Source organism: Cricetulus griseus, unplaced genomic scaffold (assembly GCF_003668045.3).
Source record: "Cricetulus griseus strain 17A/GY unplaced genomic scaffold, alternate assembly CriGri-PICRH-1.0 unplaced_scaffold_2, whole genome shotgun sequence".
NCBI lineage: Eukaryota > Metazoa > Chordata > Mammalia > Rodentia > Cricetidae > Cricetulus > Cricetulus griseus.
This window is the reverse complement of record NW_023276919.1, coordinates 4,970,799-4,989,323: the sequence shown is the minus strand read 5'-3', so window position 1 is coordinate 4,989,323 and position 18,525 is coordinate 4,970,799.

Below are 18,525 nucleotides of genomic sequence, written 5' to 3'. Positions count from 1 at the left end.
CTTCCTCAACCCAGGAATGGTGGAATTGGGAGTTACTCATTTTCCATGCGAATGTAGGTTTTCTGCAATTCGTATTGCTGTTGAATTCTAGCTTTAATGCATGGTGGTCTGATAAGATACAGGGAGTTATTTCAATTCTTTTGTAACTGTTGAGGTTTGTGATGCTGCCAACTATGTGGTCAATTTGTGAGAAGGTTCCATGTGACGATGAGAAGAAGGTATATACTTTTGTGTTTGGATGAAATGTTCTATAGATATCTGTTAAACCCGGTTGGGTCATAACTTCTGTCAGATCCTTTGTTTCTTTGTTAAGTTTCTGTCTGGTGGTCCTGTCTAGTGGTATAAGTGGGTGTTGAACTCCACTACTATAAGTGTGTGTGGTTTTATGTGTGGTTTGAGCTTTAGTAATGTTTCTTTTACAAATGTGGGTGATTTGGTATTTGGGGCATAAATGTGTAGGGTTGAGACTTCATCTTGATGGACTTTTCCTGTGATGAGTATGAAATGTCCTTCTTTATTGAAAGATCAATACTCAATTTTATATGGAAAAATAAAAAAATAAACCCCAGGTTAGCCAAAACAACTCTTTACTTCTGGAGGCATCACCATCCCTGACTACAATCTGTACTATACAGCTATAGTTCTGAAAACAGCTTGGCATTGGCACAAAAATCTACAGACCAATGGAATCCAATTGAAAACCCCGATATTGACCCACGCACCTACGAATAACTTATTTTTGACAAACGTGCTAAATCTATACAATGGAAAAAGATAGCATTTTCAAAAAATGGTGCTGGTACAATTGGATTCAGACATGAAGAAATTGCAGATAGATCCATACCTGTCACCATGCACAAAACTTAAGTGCAAATGGATCAAAGATCTCAGCAAAAATCCAGCCACACTGAATCTTCTAGTAGAGAAAGTGGGAACTACACTTGAACAAATTGGAACAGGAGACCACTTCTTGAACATTATGCCAGTAGCATAGACATTGAGGTCTGCAATTAATAAATGGGACCTCCTGAAATTGAGAAGCTTCTGCAAGGCAAAGGAAACTGTCAGTACGACAAAACGACCACCGACAGAATGGGAAAAGATCTTCACAGATCCCACATCTGACAGAGGACTGATTTCCAAAATATATAAGGAGCTCAAGAAGCTAGCCACCAAATCAACAAACAATGAAATTAAAAGTGGGATAAACAACTAAATAGAGAATTCTCAACAGAGGAATCTGAAATGGCTGAAAGATAATTAAGAAAGTGCTCAAAATCTTGGCCATCAGAGAAATGCAACTCAAAACAATTCTGAGACACCACTTTACACCTGTCACAATGGGTGAAATAAAATATACCAATGATGATCTATGCTGGAAAGGATGTGGAGAAAAAGGAACACTCCTCCATTGCTGGTGGGAGTGCGAACTTGTAAGACCACTCTGGAAATCAGTATGTTGGTTACTCAGAAAAATAGGAATCAGTCTACCTCAAGATCCAGCCATTCCTCTCTTGGGTATATACCCAAATAATGCATGTTCATACAACAAGGACATATGTTCAACCAAGCTCATAGCAGCATTGTTTGTAATAGCCAGAACCTGGAAGCAACCTAGATGCCCCTCCACTGAAGAATGGATTGAGAAAATGTGGTACATTTATATGACGGAGTACTACTCAGCAGAAAAAAGCATTGGAATGTTGAATTTTAGTCATAGAGCAAAGGATTACCAGCCTATAATCCTCTTCACCAACGAAACTAAGAAACAGGAAGGACTCTAAGTGATAAATGGTCTCAAGGAATGGAAGTGGCATGAACTACTGAACTAATTGGGAACATGAGAGGAGGGGGGAGGGAGCTGCTACAATAAGAGCAATAGAGGAGGAGTAGAGGAGAGGAACTGGAGGGGCAGAAATATTGAGTTGATTGTAGAATAGAGGAGAGGGAGAAGGATGAGTGATACCATGACAGAGGGAGTCACTATAGGTCCTACAAGAGATCTGGAACCAGGGAGATCTCCAGATCCCTACAAGGATGACACGATCTGACAAACCAGGCAATGGTGGAGAGGATAACCTAAAAGCCCTTCCCNTGATGACTTCTCTTTATGCCATCCTAGAGCACTCATCCAGTGGCTGATGGAAGCAGAGACAGACATCCACAGATATACACTGATCTGAAATCTGGAACTTAGTTGAAGAGAGGGAGGAATGAATAGTGAAGGGGTCTGTAGAAGACTGGAGGAACCCACAAGAACAATTGGCCTGAACAAGGGAGAGCACCTCGAACCCAGATGCTGTCGCGGAGGCCAGTAAAAGACTGATCCAGACCCCGGAACATGGATGTCAATAAGGAGGCCTCTGCACTCCTTATTGCACTCTGGTGGTGGAATCGTATTTTTCCCTGTTGTAAGAAGGGACTTGGAGAGCCCATCCCAAGTGAAGGGTTACACTATGGACCTGGACACATGAGGAAGGGCACAGGACCAGCACAGTAAGATTTTGTGGACTTTGCAGAGCCCCCGTTGAGGGCCCTACTCTACCTGGGGAGTGGTGGATAGATGGGTTGGGGTATAAGCTGGGAGTGGAGGAGGAGGGATGGGGTGAGCAGAAGGAGAGGGAGAAGGGACTTACATGTGAAACAGGATTGTTCCCTAACTAGAACTAATAAAAAAAATTTTAAAAAGATAAAAATACACAAAGAATCTGGATACTATATGCCATATTGTTTTCTTTACATTGTTTGATTGTCCAGGAAAGACTTTCCGCTGCTAAAATACATTTGATTATAAATGCTGCGAAATTAATCCAACTTATACATTTTAAAAATGTTTTGATTTCAAAATTTAATTCTAAGGACAGGCTACTTGAAAAAAAGTTTTTACTTGTGTTTCCACAGAAAATAAATGGTTATGGATTCCTTCCTGAGTTAATAAGTTTTGATCAAGCAAGACCCCCCAGGAAGCAGTGACCCAACTTGTCCTACATTCAGAACAGCTGAGATGATACAGCTATACAGACCAAAAAAAAAGGACTTGGTCAGGTTTCTATGTTTTATCATAATCCCTATGACATGAACATTGGCCCAAATCAGCAGGAAGCAGTTTAAAAAGAATGATGCTCAAATCCCAAAATATTGTTTATAAACATTTGTTTTCATGTAAATGGGGTTAGTTATAAATGATAATGAGGATAGTCAATTTGTTTAAAGAAAAATAGGGGAATATGATATGGGAATTGGTATACATTTTCATTTATTATTGGTATTCATTTCATTTACAACTTTAAGGTCAATTTTGTGATATGTATATATCTCCTGTTGTTTACGTATTGTGTTTATACAGATCTTTTAAAGTGATATGTATCATTAAATAAGGTTATATAATCACCTATGAGAGCCAGAACTTATGATTAAGTTAGATATGTTTTCTATTTATAGAGATGTATTTGAGATGGTTAGGTATTCGTCAAACCATTCAAAGACCTACACAAATATGGCATTTAAGTAGTTTAAGGTTTTTCTTGGCAGTGTAACACAACTGTTCCTGGCACACCATTTACATCATAAAGGAGGATGGGCATCGAAGAAACTGGTTATGGAGTTTGCTTTCAACATGGCAAGATTAGCCATTTGAGCAAAAAAAAATGTTCTTGCCTGNACTGTTTGTTGCTGTATAAACTGAACCTGCAGGACCCACAAGAAAATGACTGCTGAACTTACAAAACAAAACAGTACTGAAGGGTTCCTGTTAAAATGGAGAAGTGTGCTAGACACACTGTGGCCTATAGGCTGAAGATGGATGCCCCAACGTTACAGAGGAACTTTGGGTGACTGTCCAGATAGCAAGATGTCTCTGTCTATTCTAGAGTTTATATATTATCCTTCTGTGGTCTTTCAAGACAGATAAGTATGGTTTTAGTTTTCTTCAGTTATTATAGAAGATAAGTTANCCTTCCTTCTTTTTATTTAGACAGAAAAGAGGAGATGATTGGGAATGTACTGTCTATGTTTATCTTATTGACTGTTAAATAATGTTCTGTTTGGCCAATGAGAGAGCAAGTTAGAAGGTCTTGGAGTCAAAGATGATTCTGGAAAATGTAGTAGAGAAGTGGTGATCCAGGCCCGAAGTGAAATAGCAAGAAGACTCATATTGAACCAAGGAGAAATAGGAAGTGTCCCCTTTTTCCCCCTTCTCCTCCAGTGGCGGGATGTGAGCCACCAGCCAGGAGGGATGCCAATAAGGTGTCTGATAAGATAAGTCATATAAAATATACAGATTTATGATAATTAAGACTGAACTAACAGATGAGGAATCCTAGTCATTGGCCAAGGAGCATTTGAACCTAATACAAGTCACTCTGTGCATTAATTTGGGTTCTAACTAGGGCAGGCAGCTGGCATAAAGCACCCACATGGGTGTTGGTCTCTGGTGGCTTTCATCAGAAAGATTTCTCCTAACTAAGTGTCAGATAGGACATTGCAGGTGCCAGATATACAGTGCGAGGAAGAGATTGGTAAAGCTTGTGTGTGGTGCATGGGACATCTTGTTAGTGACATTGAACGATGTCCTGGCTGACAGAGTGACTTTTGCAGGGAGATGGACTTTGAGTTGGACTTGTGGAAAAACCACAAAGTATGTATCTGCATCTCAGAGCAAGAAAACACTTGGATTGACAAAACCCAGCAGAAAGGACAGGGCTGCTACCTGGAGGACATAAGACTACCTAGAGCAGAGGTAGGCACTTTGAGTTCCCAACAGGATGTGTATTTTTAGACTGGCTAGGAGGTCATCTGCTGTGTCCCAAGAAAGGAAGCAAGACGGTCTAATTGTCTTGTTAAAGGATGTGTTTGTCAGGGGTTATACGTGTAGGTGTTGACCTGGAGGGGGACAGAAGTAAACTATAGCCAGGATCATGGGGGTTGCTCTTAGAGAGAAAGGAGATGAGACTGTATTCAAAATGTGTCTTGGGAGGAAGGCCTTATACATGGGGCATGAGAGCCTGGAAAAGGGAGTAAAATGGTCCTAGGTGTATGTCCTGATGGCAAGTTGTGCTACTCAACACTTACGCTGAAGAAATTGCTTCAGCAGGCCTGAAAAGCTAGAGCAAGATCAGTCTCATCCTGGGAACAGTGCCCATCGGCATAATTAACAATGATCCATGGTCAGAGATACACATCACAGAATAGTCCTCTTTGCATGGGTGCCCTTTCCTGTGGATAACCCGTTCATGTGTGTGCCCCATGTGGGTGGGTTCCCCAAAATGTGGGTATTCCATCAACATGGGTGCCTCATCAACATGGGTGCCCCAACCACGTGGATGCCCCTTCCCTGTGGATGCCACATTAGCGTGGGTTCCCCTTTTTTGGTATGGGACTCTTCACCATGGGTGTGCCTTTTGCGTGGTCTCCCATCTGTCATTTGGTACCTATTCTGCATAAGCATGCTATCTGTATGGGGTTGGTTGTTTCTGTGTACTTCCAGGGTTTGTTTTTATTTTATTTTGTTTTGTTTTGTTTAAAATAAAATTTCTTCATACAATACATCCGATCACAGTTTCCCCTCCATTACTCCTCCCAGATCCTCCCCACCTTCCCTCTCTTCTGATTCATACCCTTTATGTCTATCTTTAGAAAACAAACAGGGTTCTAAGGAATAATAATAAAACAGGGCAATATAAAACAAAAGCAAACAGAATAGGACAAAAAAATGGAAGAAAAAAATCAAGGAGGAAGGTACAAGAAATACATAAAGTCACATAGCACAAATATTCACACCCACGGGAATCCCATGCAAACTTGTAACCCATAGCCACAATGATACATATGCTAAGAAATGGTTGGGTAAAACAAAATAAAACAAAAAGATGCCCTAANCCCAGCATTATGAAACAAAGAATCTAAAGATGCTGTTGAATTTGTTGTGTTGGAATATACTGCTGGGCATCCAGCCTACCCTTAAGAGTGGTTTTCTTCCCCAGCGAGACTCCTTTGGAGGAAGCTGAGTTTCCATTTGCAAATGGTTAATAATTGGAGAGAGCTTCAGGGTTAGGGATGGGGGAGTGTCCACTTGTCTTTGAGCACACTCTCCATCGCTGCAGAGCCTGTGTGTGTTGGCATAGTCTTTGTGCATTTATAACTGTGTCAATTGTGCTGCATTTAGAAGGCTTTCTTCCTTGTGATGACCTCTGGCTGTTACACTGTTTCTCTCTTCTCTTCAGATCCTTGGGCACTGAGAGGAAAAATTGATGGAGACATTCCATTTAGGGCAGAGTGTTCCAAGTTTGCTCACTGTCTTCACAATATCTGGCTGTGGGGAACTAGAAAAATAATCTTCATGAGTGACATAATCCTGGCCCACAAAGCTATATGCTTGGTGTCTTGCTTAGCCATCGCCAGTTCTTGGGTTTTGAAACCAGGTTTGTCTTCAGACATCTGCCAGCTGCCACAGGTGATGCCCTGGTATAACCAGTGAAAAGAGGCCTGGCGGCTGCTCTATAGTGCACAGGTCTGAATATCTTCAGATCCCATTATGGTTTTTATATTTTCGGAATCTTTCAGGAAGACTGTCTGCCTCTTGAAGGCTGATAGATATAGGTGCTTTCCATTCCACACCAAGAAGACCCCTTGCTAGCCAGTAGATGTTGACCTAAATTGCCTTAAAAGTTTGTTTTTAAAACCATGTTCTATCCTATACTCCAAATGGAAATGCCTGCATCTTCTTTGCTAAGATAGATGCCATACAGCTCTGTAATGTTTCCTCATCAGTGGAAATTTGCCTCCTACACCCCTGGTCAGAGGCCATTTGTCATTGAAAAATTTACTGCAGATCATTTATCATGGAGAGGGTCGTTGATTTTGTTGTTTGTTCTTGACCTTTCTCTTAAGCCCATGTTGTAAGCAGACCCTCACAGTTCTCCAGAACTAAGCTGAGTGTATCCAACTCTCCTGCCTTTGATACAGTTCTAAATTTTCTGTGCCTGGTTTTCTGAGAGGGTGTCAGTGAATGCTTCTGTTGCTAGTGCTTTGCACAGGTCAGACTGTCAAGCTGTGGTGTGAAGCAAAAAGGGCTTCACTGGAAAGTTCAGTAAGCCAATGAAACAGAGCAAGCCTGGACTTTGACCATGTTCTGTTTGTCATTAAATTTTCTATAGTTTCTCTTTTACAACTATCCTCTGGTGTGTGCTTTCTCCTTTCAGTGCTCAAAGAGATTTACTTCTGCATGTTAAAGACCTCTCCCTGTGCATGCCAAAGTGCTATAGACATAGGCCTAACTCCCTGTACAAAATGACAAATGTCAGTGTCTATACATATGCGCTTGTACTGTATGCTTTAACTCATCCTCCATTTTTCATGCTGAAAGTCAACATTACAACATAAATTTTTGTAGATTTTTTTCACAGCTAAGATTGAACCCAGGACCTTTTGCATTCTAGGCAAGTACTCTACGATGGAGCCAATACCCAAATCGATTTTGCACATTTTTCAAAATTTAGTTTTATTTTATGTATGAGTGTTTGTGTGCAAGTATGTTTATGTACCACCTGAATGGCTGGTACCAGTGAAGGCCAAAAGAGAACATCAGATCCCCTGGAACTGTGGTTATAGTTGGTTGTCTGCGAGCATGTAAATGTTGGGAATTAAACCTAGGTCTTTTGGAAGAAGAGCCACGACTCTTAACCACTAAGCCATCTTTTCAGTCCCATCACTTTGTGCATCTTACTAGTCTTTATTTCCATTCTAGAATTCTGTAGCATCCTAGATCAAAAATGTATCCATGTGTTTTACCCACCACATGGGTGGGCTGTATTTATAGACAGTGGCAATAACATACAGAAAACACAGTAAGTAAGGTAAAGAAATAGTACCATTCTTTATAGTGCCTGTTTTTCTCATTTGCATATAGACTAGTTGGCTTATTGTGAATGGTTGAGACTCCACTACTTTTTGAAATAGTAGTGTATTTTCCCCATAAGTTTGTAGTTCAGTATGTAGGAAAATCCCTTATGTCAAATTTAAGCAGTCATCTGTAGATCAAACAGTTCAGTTTAACACAATTATCTAACACAGTGTGAATGTTAATACATAGTTTCTCTGTTTCATCAGTTATTTTTCTAATTGCTGTGACCAAATACCTGACACAATCAACTTATGGAAGGTGTGGTGATGTGAATGTAACTGGTCCCTGATCTGAGCTAGTGAGAGATCACAGGCACTGGTGTGAAAAGGAGGGAATCAACATATGACTGAACACTACTCCCTTAATACAGGTAACAATGGTTATTATCAGACAATATATGGTCACTGGCTGTGAGTCCAAGTTCTAACTTTAATGCACAAACTGACTTTATGGAACATATTCTATATGGATAGATACCTTAGACATCTTCGACACAGGATTATGAGGGCTACAGAGTTTCCTTGGTTCCTCCTCAACTAGATAATTGATCAGCATTAGTGTATTTCCTACGGGAGGTCTTAGCAACTCCAAGCACATAGGAGTGTAGGATGGGAAGAGGAGGTTTTTGGAGGAGAAGAGGGATGTTATTAGAATAAAAAAGTAGATAAAAATAACAACAACAGGTGACCATTATCTCCTAATATCAGTGGACATCATATACTTTAAAAAATGATCAGGATAATAGTTTGTATTTCATTGAAAAATATCTCTCCTTTTGCTGCAAACATGAAACACAGCACAAAATTATAGAGTATAACTGCCTCAAAGTAAATGATTGGAAATAATTATCCAGTCAAATGGATATAAGAAACATTATTCTTCCCCATTTGTCTTTCATAGATTATATGCATGTTTGAGAGATATTCCATCAAAGTTTAAATGATCTAATTATTTAAGCTATATGTTTGTTAGCTAGATAAGCCACAATTCCAGTGGAAACTTGTGAAAGGAAACTCTTTCTATTTCACGTGTTCAAACAATCTTTCATTATGTCATAGACATTTCTCCTGCTAATGTTCTCACCAAGAAAATACTTGCCTTTTGCTTCCTAATTCTACATTTCCACTACAATAACTTGTTTTTTATAAGCAAACCAAATTGCAAGGATCAAATCTTTATCTATTCAAAATGAGTTTAAGATTCATTTGATATAATATACTTTGAAATGAAGTGATCCGTGAACAAAATTGTCAGGTTTTTACAAGGGAATTGCATACCAGAAAAAATCAGAATGGAACAAATAAAGAAGGAATACAGGAGAACTATCTAATATGAGAACAGAAAATATAAAAAATTCATTAACAATGAATATGGGGAGGGAATAATATTACGGGATAAAGTATATAAATTGATTGGGAAATGGCTGGAAGGACAGAGCGATCAAATAAGGATAAAATAAATGAAACCAGAAATGAATATTGAGATGGCATGTTTTTATTTCAGTATTGTATGTTCTAATTAATATAATTTAGATTATATAGCAATAACTAGTGTTAAAGAGACCATGAATGAGCACATAAGTTATTGTTTGCAAACATAGAATGCAGATTTTATTATAGTATAAGTTAATCTAAAAATATTGTATATGACATAACAATTGTATTATTTTACTAAGAAGACCATTTCTACCATGATCAGCAAGACCAGCATTACTTTTAAAAATTCTCTAAGGTTGAAGCTCCTAGTTTACCTTCACGCACTTTTTGTCACTGATATTGTTGGATAGTTTAGTTTTTGTTTGAGTTTTCACAACTTTAATATTATATCAATCTGGGAAGAACACAAAATAAAGGGATGATTGGGAGAACCAATATCAATGGGAAACAATCAAATAATAATCTCAAAAGGTAAAAAAAAAACAAACATTGAGAAGACCAAAATTATTCCCTCATCTTTTAAGGAAAATGTAGGGGAAGCTTTAGCCAGCTGTAGCCATGCCTGCTTAGGGGCTGGAAAAAGTTTCCCCTAGGAAGTGAAAGAATAGCCAGGACATGTTGTGTCTCCTGGACATGTGGAATGGTTTGACATAAAGAGCAAACGAATAGGTAGGGGAGCTCCATAAAATTTTTATCTCTCTATAGAATTCTTGTTTCTCTCATTTCGACCAAGCATGAAGTAAGAAACTCCTGGAAATGTCCCATATTACCCAGACACTGTGTGTAGATTTCTAGAGTAATAAATTTGGTTACTTGATAAACTTGGCCACCATTCCAAGTGAGAAATGCTGGCATGTAATATTTCTCATTCAAGACACCTCCAGCTCCCTGTCTGCCTAGGGAATAGTCCTCAAACTTTAAATATCCTTGAATTTCAAAAGGAGAAAGAACCTTGCCCATATCTGTTAAATGTATAATCTACTAGAAACTAGTATAGACCTTCAAAAAGATTAAGTAGGACAGATATTTCATTAGAGAAAAGCACCTTCCATATGAATCTTTACTAGTATAAGAAATTGCTTCATACCCGGAGGTGGTGTTATATGTATTTTTACCCAGCACTCGTGATGTAGAGTCAGGCGAATCGCTTTGATTTCGAGACCAGCATGGTATTAAAAGTGCTACTTGCAAAACAGCCTCCTAATCTACAGTTAAACAAAGTCTTGAAAAATATGTAATAACATTGAAAATACATAAACAGCTTGAATGTAACAATGGAAAACTGAACTTGGGAAAGATATTTCTGAGGCTTAATTTAATACTCCATGTTTACTCCTTAAGTAAAAGGATATCCACCAATGAACGCTACTGAATAACTTTTTCAAACACTGTATTGACTGACAGTATAACCCGTTGACTGGGTAAATATGTCAAATAAAAACTCTTTTCATGGCATTGTCCATGACCTGATTGGAGTCACTTAACACCTTGTAAATATTAATGGCTGTCCAGGACACTTGCATTGAATAGTAAAATATCCTAAGAATGCTGTGCTTCTCAGCTGTTCTCTACTTGTTGTTCCCATGTTATGGAGAGAAACATCCCACTGTGATTTCCAGGCAAAAAATAAATGATACTAAGTTATGACAAAATACATACAAGGTAACACAATCCCCCACAAACATGACTTCACTTTATGAGTTCCTTTGCATTCTACTTTACACATAACCCTATGTGTAAGTTGTAAGCAATTTTTCTCTTCTTCTATCTCAAAGGATCTTTATACAGATTCAGGAAACCACACAAGTATGTGAAGGTATATGCCCAATGGATGCTCAATTATACTACAATGTAGCTTGCTCAGGTTTGTTCATGGAAGCATAATTCATAGTAGACATATCTTGGAAACAAACTTGATGCCCATCAACAGATGAAAAGATATAAAAATGTGCTACATTTACCCAATGGAGTACTACTGTAAGAAATATCTGACATCCTAAAATTTGTAGACAAATGCCCAGAACTAGAAAAAACATCTTGAGTGAGGTATCCTAGAAATATATATATTATGTACTCATTAGTAAATTGACATAAAACATAAAGAAAAAGATACCTAGCCTGCAATCCAAAACACTGGAAAAGAGACAACTCTCTTGAAGAAGCAGATGGAAGCAAATCCAGAAATCCACATCTAACCATTTCTCTAAGCTCATAGAGTTAACTCAAATTAAGAAAGAAATATTATGAACAATGTGGTCAAGACAATGATTGGGAAACCCACAGAATTTGCTGAGTTGACCTAGTGAGAAATAACTCACTTTGGACTTAAAAGAAGGGAGTCAACATATGACTAATTTGCTCTCACTTAATCCAGGAAACAAGAGTGAATATCAGACAATATATGGTCACTGCCAGTGGGTACAACTAGTAACTCTAATGCAAAAATTGACTTGTTGGTTTCCAATATATATGGAGAAATAAATTTGTCAGCCTCCACACAGGTTTATGGTGGCTAGAAAAGTTTCTTGATCCTACCTCAAGTAGATAATAGGACAGACTTGGTGTATTTACTAGGGAAGGCATTACCAGCTCCAAGGAAAAAATGAAAGGTGTGGTGGAATAGCGGGTAGCTGGAGCAGAGGAAGGATGTAATTGTAACAAAAATAAATTACCAAAAGAATAAAATAATTAACAATCCCTTTTCATTAATATCTGTGGACATAATATACATATAAAAAGACACAGGCTAATTGATTTTTTATGAAAAGAGAATCTCTCTCCTGCAAACATGAAATACAACTCAACATTAAAGAAAGTTGCTACCTCATAGTAAAAGTTTGGGAAATAATTGTCCAATCAAATGCACATAAGAAACCTTATGGTACTAAAATGGTTCTGCAATAGTCAAAAATGTGGTCCGTGAGCTCCCACTTGTTCAGGTCANCTGTTTCTTTGTGTTCATCCAGCCTATTATTGACCCATTTGCTCATCATTTTTTCCTTTTCTGAACCTGGATTCCAGGTGCTCAAGTCATTGTTTAGTTTTGTGTGTATTCTTCAGCTTTCATCAGCTATTGTATGAAGAATCTAGGATGAAATATAAGGTAGTCATCAAAAAAATATAGGAGAAGTGCATTTAAGGTAGCCTCTCCACTATTTCTTAGATAGTTAGGTGGAATTATCTTTGTGGATCACTGGACTTTTGCCTAGGGCCATATTTCCTTTTAAACTNTAATTTATGCCTCTATTAAGGTATCTCTTTTCTCATTCTCATCTATACTTCTTGCCCAATCAATATTACTGATATCTCATATTCTCGTATCCTCTCCTATTTTCCCCTCATTTTTCTCCTACTTACCTCCTCTTTCTCCAAGTGACAGGAGGGTAGTGCCTTCCCCATATTCTCAGCAACCATGAATGTCACTCATAGGGTTCTAGATGTTCCTAGCTTCTCAGCATGTATTGTTTTGTAGGCTAGTCATCATTTGCTCTATGTCTAATATTAATAAAATGGTGAGGATATGACATATTTGTCTGTGTATGGGTTACCTCACACAGTATCTTTTCTTCTAGTTCCATCCTTTTGTTTCATTTGTTTTTCCAACAAGTAGTATTCCATTGATTAATTGTATCACATTTTCTTTATTGATTCTTTAGTGGAAGGACATATTAGTTGTTTCCATGATGTTGCCATTAGAAATGCTGCTGCTTTGAACATACCTGTACAGATGTCTGTTTTGTATGTATGTACATCTTTGGGTCCATGCCAAAGAGTGGAATTGCTAGATGGTGAAGTAGAACTATATCCAATTTTCAGAAAGTCTTACATACTGACTTTCAAAATGATTGTACAAGTTTTCACTTCCAGCAAAAATCCAGAACAGGTATAATTTCTGCACATGCTCTCCAACATCATCTGTTCTTTGTGCTTTTACTATAGCCTTATTGGCATGTGTAATGTGATATCTCAAAGTTGTAATGATTCACATTTCCCTGATAGCTTTGGATGTTGAACAACTTCTTAAGTGTCCTTTAGCCATTTTATATTCCTCTATAGAACAAACAAATGTCACAATGGATAAAAGACTTTAATATAAATCCAGTCACATTGAACCACTCAGCAGTGTAACAGGGAGGTAGCATTGAAGAAATTTCAACAGGAGTCCATTTCCTGAATATAACTGCACGAAAGACACTCAATAATGTTGCCTCATGAAATTGAGATGTTTCTGTAAAGGAAAAGTCATAGTCAGCAAGACAATAAAGCAGCAAACAAAATAAAGAAAAGGTAATTATCTTCCCAACTCTAGCCAAGGGTTGATTTCTAAGTTATACAAATGACTCAACAAAATTGTCACCAAAACAACAAATAATCCAATTAAAAAGTTGGTTACCAAACTAAAGAGAGAATACAGAATAGGGTTTTACATCTTATGTAAGAGAAAATCTACTTATAAAAGAATTGAAGGAGGTACTTCATAGACTATAGTTACTGAGATTAGGTACCCTCATGTTGGTTAACATTTCCAGTTGCTTAGAAATTCCCAAACCTTGTCTCATATGGTCATTTGGAGAATCAATGCCATTTTGGTGTTCTTAAATGTACAATGTCATACCTTAGGATACTAAAATCCCCAAGGCCAAAACTCCTTCTGAGTTGCTCCATGTTTCTTTGGACCATGATATGGGTAGAGAGATTTCTGTCAAATTTGCTATGAAACACTTAGGATCTGTCTGTCAATATCTATTACACCTTCAAATTCTAAGCCAGACAAACCCAGTCATGACCTCACAATATATCTTCCTGTACTCAGGCAGAAGGCAAAAGTCTCTCTCTTGCTGCAACTATTTTTACTTCTGCTTAACCACAATAATCCACTATGGATACAGTGCAGTACACATGTGAGTAAAAGCATAATTATGGTATTCAAACTGGTTGATGACCACTTAGATATATGCCATATGCTGCATTTCCCAAAATGGAGGCAACCCTATGTTTATTGTACAATTTTTCATGGCTTACGTCTTCCTGGTATTTCACTTACAAATTTTGGTATGTTAGCTGTGGTACTGTATAGATTTTTCGCTCCATATTTTATATTTAAATTAAAAAGAAGTTTCTTTTACCTTTCAATCTCACTTCCTCTCCTGTTCCCCAGCACATCAAAATTTACCCTACATATTCCATAGCATATCTTCCTCCATGTGAGAGTGAATTTTCCATGGGGGCTATTCTTATTCTGTCATATGCTATAGGATGAATCCTAGGCAACCTAGTCTAAACTGAGGGAGTATAACCCTGTGTGGAATGGGCTCCCCAAATCCATTCCTATGCTATGGATATGTACTCATCTAGTATAAGAGGCCCCTGGGATTTCAGAGGTATTCTCATTGAAACCCACATTCATAGGGTCTTGATCTGTTCCATTCTTGTTTCCCAGTGAAAAGTCTGGGGGCCAATTGCTCTCCCTTGTTGAGTTCATCTGCTTCTGTGGGTTTCACCAGTCTGGTCTTCACCCCTGTGTTCATTACTCTTCCTTCTCTGTAACTGTATTCATTTCATTTCAGTGTTTAACCGTGGGTGTCTGCTTCTACTTCCATCAGTTGCTGTATGAAGGTGGTATGGTGGCATATAAGTTAATGATCAATCTCAGTATTAGGTAATGTCATTTAAGGTAGCCTATCTGCTGTTGCTTGGATGGTTAGTAGGAGCCATCCTTGTAGAGTTCCATACATGTTCCTTGTGGCTGATTTCTGCTTAAACCTATACTGGCTCCCTACATGATTTTGTCTCTTGGTTTGTTTTCTTCTGACATGCCAAGTCCCAGTGTGCATTCTGCATCCATCTACCGGCCCAGGATCCAAGTTCAGCGGCTGGATCCAACACGCCAAAGGACAGTGGCATTTCTGCCTCCATCTGGCTGCCCAGGTAGGCCAGGGGCTGTTTCAGGTTCCACTTGTCTTCAGGGCTTAGAGTCATATGACACCAGTGATCTGTGAGAGATATCTGAGTTCAGGGAAAGGATCTGACACAAAAGGCACAGTGGCAGTGCTGTGTCCATCAGCCAGCTGAGGATAAGAATTTGACAACAGGATCCGACATGCCGAGTCCCAGTGGCAGTTCTGCCTCCATTGGCTGACCAAGGTAGGCCAGGGGCTGTTTCTGGTTCCATTGGTCATCACTGTTTAGAGACTTATGACACCACTGTGAGCCTGATCTGTGTTCGGCGGTGGGCTCTAATATGCCAAGGCCCAGTGGCAGTACTTTGTGCAACTGCCGGCCAGGTATTATTGGGGATGTTTCAGGTTTCATTAGTTAACACTGCATAGAGCAATCTGACACCAGTGTGTGTCTGATCTGAGTTCGGCAACAGGCTCAGACAGGCTGAGGCCAAGTTGAAGTTCTGAGGCCCAGCTAACCAGGTAGGCCTGTTCAGGGCCTGTTTCAGGTTCCATTCATCATCACTGTGGACAGTCATCGGACTCAAGTGGTTTGTGCCCCTGATTGAGTTCAGTGCATGCTGCTTTAAAAGAATCCATTCGGCCTTTGTCCATGAGTTCAAGCTGACTCTGAGTTCTGAGATTGGGAGTACCAAGCCTTCTTTGGCCTAGCCCATGCAAAATACATCTTAGAATTGAGGCATATGTCCGGTTACTGTTACCTTGGAAAAACTGTTCAAATTCTTTTAAGGAGGAATGTCATATTCCCCAGGTTGTGCATTAATGGACTAAGAAAATGAAAAGACACACATTACTGAACAAAATTTGAGTTTTGCATGGTAGCTTCTATCAGGAAGGTTTAAATTCCATATCTTAGATTAGATTGAAGGATCATTGGACTGCTGGCACTTGGGTGCATCCAATAGTGTCAGAAGCAAAGCAGAGTTCATGAGGCAGAGACAGCATACTCCTTGAGTATGAGAAGAACCACCAATGGGCCTGGTATTCACATATCTCAGCCTACACTAAGCCTTGGTTTGTATGTGTGTCTCTCTGACTTTATGTCTGAATTTTTAACTCTAATTCTCTATCACTCACTGTCACTGTCTCTCTGTGTATGTCCCTTCACCCTGGAGGGCAGCCTGCTATAATTCTACCTGAATTGCACTGGAACTGCCTACTAACTGAGCCCCCCTCTCTGTCTCTCTGTCTCTCTCTCTTGCTCTCGCTCACTCCCAATCTCTCTCTCTAGCTCTGTCCTTCTGTCTTTCCCTTGCAACATGGATTAATTCCAGCAATTCTGGACGTGCTCAGGATTTTTGTCTACCAAATCTGTATCTCTGTCTGTATGTGTCTCCCTTGCTGTGTTTTTCACTCTCTCTCTTAGAGTATTGAAAAGCATGCTAAACTACTCTAAAATTGCAAAATTAAGGTGGCTTTTATTGTCCTGTAGATACGCTTCTTTTTCAAACATGTGAATGATATCAGCCAAATTGCATGTATCAAGAGAAGGCAGGTGATGTGTCTACAATTTATGTTTTTGGCACACCCAATGTTTTCCTGTAAGTTACAATGAGCTAAATGGGACCCAGGCAAAAAGGTTCAAAATTCATTCCAGATAAATCGTATTCATTCCCACGGTAATCCACGATTCCTCTCCTCCTCCTCTGGTAACTTTCCCTGAGAAAACCCTCCATCATTTGACCATAAAACCTTCTGTCACCTGGACTTAAAAATATTTTTTCTTCTAAACTTAACTCCATCTCCTACACTGCTGATATCTGATGAGGTCTAGGAGAACTGAGTGAGTGCTACCTGGCCTGTCTAAAAATGGAACAAATACATATTCCAGGATGTGGTAGTACCACAACTTTCTCAGGTCCCCAATGATGGTCATTGCCCTGTGTCACCAGGTCACCAGCATGCTATCTTGAGAACTCCATATCCTTATTCCCTAAATTGCAAGTTCTAAATCCCCAACAATCAGTATTCAGTAATATTGGGAATGAATGATGTAGGAATCAAACTAGCCTGTCCAATGAGCCTGGCTTGATGCACTCACCCAGGCAGTCCTCTGTCAATCCAGCCTTCCATGGTTAATAACTCTGCAAACAGCTTTAAAGGACCCTGTGAAAAGACAGATCCCAACCCACTTAGGCTCTCTTGTTCTCTCTCTCTCTCTCTCTCCCAGTCTCTCCCTCACTCTGGCCTTGTCTTTGCTTCTGAAAGCTGCATGAATACCAGCAACTCTCGAATTGCTCAGGACTTTTCTCTACCAGATCAGATACTTTTGTCTCTCTGGTTGCTTGGGTCTCCCTTACTGTGTGTGTTTCTGTCTCTGTCAGAGTATTGAAGAGCATGGTAAACCTCTTTAAAATGGCAAAATTAAGGTGTTTTTTTATTGTCCTGTAGATACCCTTCATTTTCAAACATGTGAATGCTTTCAGTCAAGTTGCTTTCATCAAAAAAAAGCAGCTGATGCATATTCAATTTATGTTTTTGAAAAACCAAAGTTTTCCTGTAAGTTCCAGTGGGCTGAATGGGATCCATGCAAAAAGTTCCAAAGATTCGCTCCAGATAAATAGTTTTCAGCTTCTCAATGTTCCCAGATTCCTCTCCTAAACATCCAATAACTTCACCTGGGAAAACCCTCCCTCATCTGTCCATGCAACCAAGAATTAATATTTTGTTTTATAAACTTAACCTCAACTCCAACAAGGCTGACATCTGCTGAGGCTTAGGATGACCAAGACAGTGCACACATTCTGGATATCCATGGACCAACCAGGTACTCCCAGATGTGGTAGTACCCCACTATTCTCGGGCCCCAACAATTGGTCAATGCCCTTTCATCAAAAAGAAGTAGTCTGGAGAACATGACATCGTTATTCCCATTATTGCCAAGTCTAAGACTCAAAATTTCCATAATAATTCAAGGTGGGAATGAAGGTCCTGTCATACTGCTACCTGCCCAGGACACCAGGAACTGTGCACTCACTCAGCAAGTACTTTGTTCAGTCCAGGGGTCCATAGGTAATAAATCTGCAGGCAAGGTTTTAGGACCCTTTAAAAGACAGATCCCTACCTAATCTCTCCAAACATGTCAAGAAAATATAATGTTCATGGACATTCTAAGATTCCATGTTCCATCTCCATAGAGAGTTTTCCATTTCCATGTAAACAAAGGACCAACTCTGGAGCTGTGAAAGCCATAGAGGCTCTCTCTCTCTCTCTCTCTCTCTCTCTCTCT